The sequence below is a fragment of the Dipteris shenzhenensis genome, chromosome 3, assembly GCF_047967505.1.
Source record: "Dipteris shenzhenensis isolate YYH24624 ecotype China chromosome 3, Dip_SZ_1.0, whole genome shotgun sequence".
Taxonomy (NCBI): domain Eukaryota; kingdom Viridiplantae; phylum Streptophyta; class Polypodiopsida; order Gleicheniales; family Dipteridaceae; genus Dipteris; species Dipteris shenzhenensis.
This window is the reverse complement of record NC_141598.1, coordinates 25,429,094-25,437,787: the sequence shown is the minus strand read 5'-3', so window position 1 is coordinate 25,437,787 and position 8,694 is coordinate 25,429,094.

Below are 8,694 nucleotides of genomic sequence, written 5' to 3'. Positions count from 1 at the left end.
ATGCTTGGACAAGGAAGAGTTCCCAACCCTATGTATGATATGTGCATTGAAAACATTATGCTTAAAAGCGTTTTGCGTTGCATCCTTGGCATTTTGATGTGTGCTTGGACAAAGGAAGAGTTCCCGATGCACTATATGTGCATTGAAAACATAGGGCCTACAAGCATTTTGTGTTGTTTTCATGGCATAGATTTTGCAAAATGCCAAATTGATTGTTTGGTGTGATGTAAATCACCAATACACTACTAGCTATTATAAGAAAAGTTGGCCTTATACACTATGAAGTAAATCACCAATATGATGCTAGTTATTTGTGATGTATGTTGAGCTTATGCAATGGTCCAATAGTTTAAGCAATATGATATTTATGATCCAAGAGGTTTGTTGTTTACGAATCAAAATGTAAGTATTGATATGCAAAATTACATATGTTGTTCAAAGAATCAAAAGGTTAAGAGGTTTGTTGTTTAGGAATTAGAATGCAAATGTTGATATGCAAAATTATACATGATACTTTTGATGAATTTGAATATTCATAACCTAATTGCATTAATAAAGATTGGATTTTGAAATCGTTTTTGTAATTATGTTACTTCCGAGTCAATGCCAAAACTAGGATAAACATTGCACTATCAATCCTATTTCAACATTTAAAGGCTTTCGAGTTCAATGCTAAGATTAGCCTAAATAGTTTTGCTATTCTCATGAACTTTGGGATGAGTCACCCATGATCAAGTCTCAATACTTTCAAATTTTAAATACATAATGCTATCGATTCGATGTTATTGTAATGGTAGAGTTTTCCTATCCAACCTTAACGCTCTTCCTTCTATTGATTCTACCTTTTTTTATCCACCCTTTAAGGGTAGATTTTATGCACCCTTTTATCCTCGCATTGGAACCTAAGAAAAAAGATATAGGTATTTCCACATATCTTGTGTTTCCTTCTATGTAGCATGGGAGATATTGCATGATTGTTTTATAAACATGGTCAATTGAGTAAGAAATTTGCCCTCTCTACATAACAGACACATTTTCCCATCTACAATGCATCACATTATGATTGTTCTAATGTAGGTGAGAATTCTCAAATTAATTTAATATACAGATACATTTTGGCATCTACATTTCATTATAATATCATTGTACTAATGCAAGTGAGAATTCTCATGTTAGAATACTAGAAGAATACAATAGTTATAAATTACTCTGCATTTGGCATGCATGCATTAACTCTGTATAGCTACTAGCCTACATTTGTTTTTAATGTATGATATGTGGTTAAGTTATGGTCAGTTGATACATATTTCCATGTGATACTTCCAAGTACCATAGTTGGAGTTCTCTAGCTCAGCAGATGCCTCCAGATTGCAATGCTAGATGTAGGCATGATGCAAAAGATTCTCAAAGTGCTTGTGAAAATGCCACCTACGTCAAGTGCAATGTGCTTTGCTAGTGAAGATAGAGACTACAATGTAATGCAATCCATTACAAGGCTTGATCTGGCAAAAGTTCCTAGGGATAGTCTAGAAGGCTTTATGAGGCTCAAAAGTGTGCACAAAATGCTAGAAAAATACCCAATAAGAGTGAAGGCATGTGAAGTACAAAATGAAGAAAGTGCAACCTTCCCATTGATGCAATGCCAATATCTATGGATACTCTAAACTCTACCCACCCATGCAAACTATTTGCCCTATATCCTTGTGGTATTAATTTTATTCCACTCCCATCCTATGCCATTCTTCTATCTTGTATTTCCATGTGCATCCACTTTTGGGACAAGGATTGGGGAATAGATTGTCATATTAATGTTTATGGTCCATGTCATGGTTTTGATCAATTGTTGATTAAAGAGTTTCAAGCTCTTACAATATCCTTCCAAGAAAAATCCATACAGACAAATATCTAAAGTTGAAAGTATGAATGGCACATACTTAGCTTTATATGTGAAAAATTAATCATAACGTTGGTGAAAGAAAAGCTTGCAAGAGATCTAAAGAACTACTATAGAGAGTTAAAATATGTGGTAACTTGGGCACAAGATAAGGGCAAGGTATGAGTAGAAGATTGGAAGCAAGAGCATGGTGCCACGTGTGCAAAGAGGTTGTATCCCACATGTGAGCTAGCAATCTAAGGATGTACTTCACACCTATAAAAGGGTTACTTTTAAGCAATAACATATGCAAACTCTAAAGTCTCTCTATGAGTACAAGTCTCAATCTTGTAACGTAATTGAGCTTGAGTCTATGCTATTTCGTCTAGCTCTTCAACATGTGTGCACTTATGATCCATCCACTTGAGATTACTTTAAGCACACCATATTCATAGATATTAGGTACTCATGCATACTTTACATGGTGTTAAAGCAAATTCATGACTTCTGTTGAGGATTGTCTACCATCTTGTAAAATAGTTTGCCCTCTTCATTTATTCAAAAAGCTCTATGTTTTTAGCTATGGAGTGAGGGATATTGCATTTTAAAGCTTCATGCATCCTGTGAGCTTGTTGTGAGTGAGTGTTTGTTATTATTCTTCAAGGCCAAACAACAATACAACCTGGATGACTCTCACAACTAAGTATGCCTACAAGAAACACACGAGAGCTAACTACAAGCATTATAGTAGCAAACTACTGAGCAAAACCAAGCTACTAAAGCACGGGAGCAAACATCCAATGCATGACATGCAAGCAATCCTATCGGAGAGGATAAGCCACATGTCATATAGCATGTGGCAGATGAGGATCTCCCACATTCCATGTGGTGGTAGATTAGCAATACACATGGCAATAGATCAGGCTAAATAGTTGTCAAATAAGTGTATATATGTTAGTGGCACATAGCATGCACATGGCAAATAGGGTCCTGCACAATCAGTAGTGCCACATGGAAAATCATTGTCATTAACTAATGTGCTACGGTAAAAAAATAAAATAAGATACAATAAATTATTTTATTTTATAATCATTTTGCATGATTACATGTAGTTGCCCTTGTAAGAGAGCCAAAGGCCAAGGGACACTTTGTCCATTCATTTGGCTCAGAAAGTATAGCTCCTCATGGGTTTAGGGAGTCCATATTTTGGACAACGACCTTTAGGTACAAACAACAAAGCATATCCATCCTTAATTGGGTCCTTCTACCAATATGTTGCAAGATCTATTTTGATTGTTTCACCCAAGCTAACAACCCTTTGTCTTTGAAAATCTAACAACTTCACCTTCTCATTGTAACCTTTTCTTGTAAAGGAAATTTCATAAGACAAATGGACAAGCCATTATTTATTTTGCACACTTATATGTTATCAAATAATTCATCCTATGTATGTACTTGCAAGGCGACAACGTATTCAATCATGTGTTTACTAATCGTTTTTGTTGGTATAATGTCTTCATTTGAGAATATTTTGGGTTTTGGCTCTCGATATCATTGTGTTCTAAGTGAACAAATATGAGTAAGGAGATGAGAAGAGTGGAGATGAGGAAAGAGGGCACATCTAGAGAGCACACCACAAATGATTTACTATACACTATATTAGTTGAAAAGAGTGAATATATACATACCCTTAAGGATTAGGTTAGGGTTTCTACCTTATGCATTTCTAGAGCTCTTTTCTATTGGTACTATGCATATTATACACATTATAATGTTCAAATGAATCCTCAACACCTTCTATGCTCAAGATCGGCATCATGAAGTAAGCCTCCTCTCAAGATGTTGATTACATGGAATGGAAGAGGGACTTGAACATTACATTCCATCACACCCATTTAATGGAAATGTCCTTCCTTTGAGTCAAACCAAAAGCTTGTGAGTATTTCTTGAAAAGCTCTTTCCCAAGCGATGTTAAAGATATCTATAGCATTCTATTTCCCAAGCGATGGTAAAGATATCTGTAGCATTCTCTTTGTTGTCACAATGTTGAATATGACGTCACCAACTAACACTCTTTCTCTAATGATGTTCTCAGCAACATCAATATGCCTTCTCTTGGAGTGATTGGCTAATGCATAAGCAGGGATTTGCGAGGGAATTAAAATGGGCGTTTTAAATCGGTGAATCAAAACGTTTTAAACATTTTTTGACCCCTCCTGGAGCGATTTAAACCAGCCCGGACTAGCTACAGCCAGTTACCGTGCAATAAAACCACTTCCCGTGTGATATAAGGGCAGGTATACCGCCCAGTGTTTACCTATACCATGTAGTAATATATATACCGCACGGTCTACTTCATGTATTGGTACATACCGAGCGGTATTGTGAACATACCACGCGGTGCAATTTCTTATATATAATTTGCACCAACCTCGTACTGTTTACATTCTCGAGAATCTAGCTCTGCTTGGAGTCTCGAAATAAACAAAGAAGGACAAGGAAAAAGGGATAAAAAAACTTTTCCAAACTAATTTGTGAGTTTTTATATCCTTCCAAAAAGTGTCCAGTGTCAGTGGTGGGCTCGCTTAGGCTAGCTGATATCTTCCCACACTAGGATGCAAAATGGATAAATGCATAGCTCTCAGTTGATGGTTTATCGTTTGTGATTTGAAAGGATTATTTTTTAAAGAATGTTTTTTTTTAATATATTTAAAGTTATTTTCACAAAAATTTAAGAAAGTTTTTTTTCATAGACATTAGCTTTTAAAATTGAGTAAAATCTCACGTTTTTTGGTATGTTACTCGCTATATAGCCTATCGATTACAAAAAACTAGTAAAAAATATACATGATATTGAATGTAAGTATCTATGTGCCAGTGGAGAGTCCACGTATGCCGACTTGTAACTACTCGCATATGGATACAGAATACCTTTCAACCATGTGCCACTGGGTGGTCAGCATATGCCGATCAGTAACTACTCGCACATGGATGTGAAATTGGAAATTATATATTATAGTTTATATGTACTTATTAGGAAGATGAAAATACTTAGCTTTCGTCGGTTGTGGCTCGCATTCGCCAACTGATAACAACCCGTTGAAAGTCTGGCCGGTTGTGTAGCTCGCAATTGCCAACTTGTATCAACCCGCAAATTACACGCTAGAGATCGTTACAGACTATACTAGTTTGCTTATAAGAAGAAATTTATGGCATTTTATGCTATGCATTTATGTGTAGAGGTTAATACTATCTTATCTTAGGACAATTAGTTGATCTTATATAGGCATGATATGTATGTCTAAACTTACGTTAGATATGTCTAACCTAGGTAGCATCCTTCACTTCGTAGATTCAAACAAAGGGTCTTGATAAGTGCACATGTAGGTATTGCTGGCTACTGCACTAGTGTGTGTGAAATACCGACATTCGCATATAGATCATGATGTTGCGAATGATCATAGTGTAGATAAATGCGTACTTGAGAAAGAGTGGGACATGGGAAAAGGCAAATTGCCATCCCACGCCTATTTCTACAGGCACATTACCACGTCTATAACCATCCATTTATGTAAGATGATTAGATGGTTGCTCTCTCTTGAGGTCTAGCAAACTTACATTTGTTTTCGATGACATGTTAGTGACATTGCCTTAAGTTGCTGAAAACATATTAATGAATTGAGATGGTTTTCTCTTTTACATGTACAGCAACCATGGCGGACAGAGAAGATAGGGTAGGCCAACATCAACCACTAAACGAGACTCGAGAAAAAGGCCAAAGTGTTGCAAAACCATAGGATTTTGTTACAATGCTAGGGCGTCAAAAGTGAAAGTGCAACTTTTGCAACCAAGTCTTTACAGGATCGGCCATGACATGACTAAACGAACCGTGTTGCAAAAGATGGTGCAAAAACGATGGAATCAAGCTCACAAGTCTTTGCACTATGCCATCCATATATTAGATCCGCAATGGTGGGATTATCGCACAGAGACGGGTGTACAAATAATGTAGTCATGGCATGATCTTCTCGGATGTTTCTTTGAGGATAGGACAGAGTATGCCTCTACCGTTAGGGAACTTTCAACTTTTCAAAATAGAGAAGGATTGTTTGCCTATCCGAGAATCAGAGAATTAACAAAAGACATGCTAGCATGGAGATGGTGGGAAGAGTGTGGATTATCCACGCCTCATTTGCAAGCTATTTAGAAATGTCAATGATGTTGCATGTTGCACGTTGCTTTTGAGTGGTTTAGTTTACACCTAAACTACTAACTTTTCAAGGTAATGGTATACTACGTCAAGTAATTCGTGATCTTGTGACATAATCCACTACTATAGCAATCACTATGTGATCTTCTACTATATAGAGCGCATTTCATAAAGTCACTATCGAGTGTCAATCTATCAACAAGTGGAGGCAAGAATAGGAAACATATAACATCATCACATAACCAAGATGATCTAAATTAGCTTTGCCAATCGCACATCCGGTTGGGAAGAGTTTACTATTACACACATCAATCGAGGCGAGGCGAATCTAATCGACCGAAGCGGATCATCTCCTGGCCTGACTAAGGTGCATCTCTCCCTCTCTCTCTTTTACACTCCCTCTCTCTATTTTCCTCTCTCTCTTTTACTCTCCCTCTCTTTCCTCTCTCTCTTTTACTCCCCCTCCCTCTCTCTCTCTCTCTCTCTCTCTCTCTCTCTCTCTCTCTCTCTCTCTCTCTCTCCTCCTCTTTCCCTCTCTCAAACAACCTACTGACAGTCAGGCAGGCGAGGTGAATCTGACTGGTCGAGACAGGTCACCACCTGGCTCGATTGACACTAAAGGCTTTCCGAATTGAACAATCCAAGGTGTCACACATGCTGATATGACATCTACCATGCAATATAGGTAGGTTATCGGGGCGGTGTCTCATGGCACCCTTTAAAAAACCACGCGGTGTAGATGCAGGACCGTGCGAGGAAAATGATACCACTTGGTATAGATAGATACCGTGTGGTAGTCACGTCATGATACCGTGTGGTAAGAGTATAAACCGTGCGGTATGCTCCCGGTTGACAGCCGTTGTAAAGAATCGCATTTTTTTGCATTTAGGGCGTTAGGCTGTGATCTTTAATCAAAAAGTACGTATTTTTATTTTTTTAAATGTACTTTTTAAATCCTTGTGCATAAGCCACTTGATTATCACCGTATATTATTGTTGGCTTTCTATCATTTGAGTAATTTATCTTTTAAGATACTATATTGAGTCATAAAGCCTCACATGCACCTATTGTGAATACTCTCTATCCTGCTTTTGTTGAACAATTGGCTATTTGTTTAACCACCATGGAATAGCGCCTTGATCAAGGGAAAGTACATATCCTTGTGTGGATCTCCTCATTGAATGATCTCCTACATAGTCACTATCGTAGTATCCATGCAACCATAGATGACATCCTCTATATCCTATTCCAAATTGACTTGCACCTTTGATGTACCTCAACACTCTCTTGGCTACATTCCAATGAGACTCTTTTGGAATTTCATGGACTATGCTAGTGAACGTATGGCATAACAAATATCTAGCCTCGTGATATTTAGATATATAAGAGATTTGATGAACTACCAATGGTATTTATCATTAACGTAGGCTTTTGGTGAGTTTCAAATTCTAATCCATGGGAATGGTTGCAGCCTTGCAATCTACCATAAGAAAATGCTTTATGAGACTATCCACATATTTTTTCTAGCTCATAAATGTGCTATCCACGTCCCTCCAAAACCAGAACCAAGACAATAATGCATAAGTCTAAGATCTATGATGTTGAACCCTACAAATAAGCCTTGCTTTAGATTGTTGATGATGCTCTCATTGCTTCATATCATAGTCTCATCATCTACATGCAAAAGAGCAATGTGATCTCTTTCCCTTGAACTTCATAGTAGAGAGTATGATCTATATTGGACTTGATGTATCCTGGATTAGTAAAATGATTCTAACATACCAACTTCGGGCTTGCTTTAGGCTTTTCTTGAGTTGGAAAATCTAATTCTCTTTATGTTACATTCAACATACCTTGGTGATTATTGCATGTAGACTTCCTCATCTTGATAGCCATTGAGAAAAGCATTTTTGACATCTAGTTGGAGTGCATTCCATCTAGTGAGTGTGGCTGGAGATATCAAAAACCTTATGGAGTTCATGTCTACTACTAGTGTACAAGTCTCATCATAATCTTGTTCCTACTCTTATTCGAAACCTTTTGCAACTAGTCTTGCTTTGTATTTTTCAATGCCGAGATTTGGATTTTACTTGACTTTTGTAAACCCACTTGTTTGAAACTGCCTTCTTTCCCAAGTACTATTTTTGTACAAAGTGTCCATTTCTTCGTTCAAGCATTCTACCATACTAGCTTGTCAATTATATCCTCAAAGTGAATTGGCTCTTCTATTAGCCACGATGGTAGTCATAGGAGCATAATTGATGGTTTCAACTTGAATTGATTTTTTTTTTGGATCGTATTTAGGCTAGGTGGTGGTATCCATTCTCTTGTAGACCGTTTGAGTTGTTGCTCTTCTTAGGGATCTTCTAGCAATGTTTGCTCTTCTTTGTCAACCTTATCTAGATGTTGGTGTGACTGTCTCTTGTGTGATTGAAGACTTCTAGTCTAATTCTTCATCAAACACTACATCTCTTGAGATATTGACTCTTTTATTGATGGGATCATACAACTTTATGCTTTGCTCTCATCCATGTATCCAACCATGATGCATTTATATGACTCAACCTCCAACTTTGGGTGATGCTCATCATGTATGTGGTTGTATGCATCC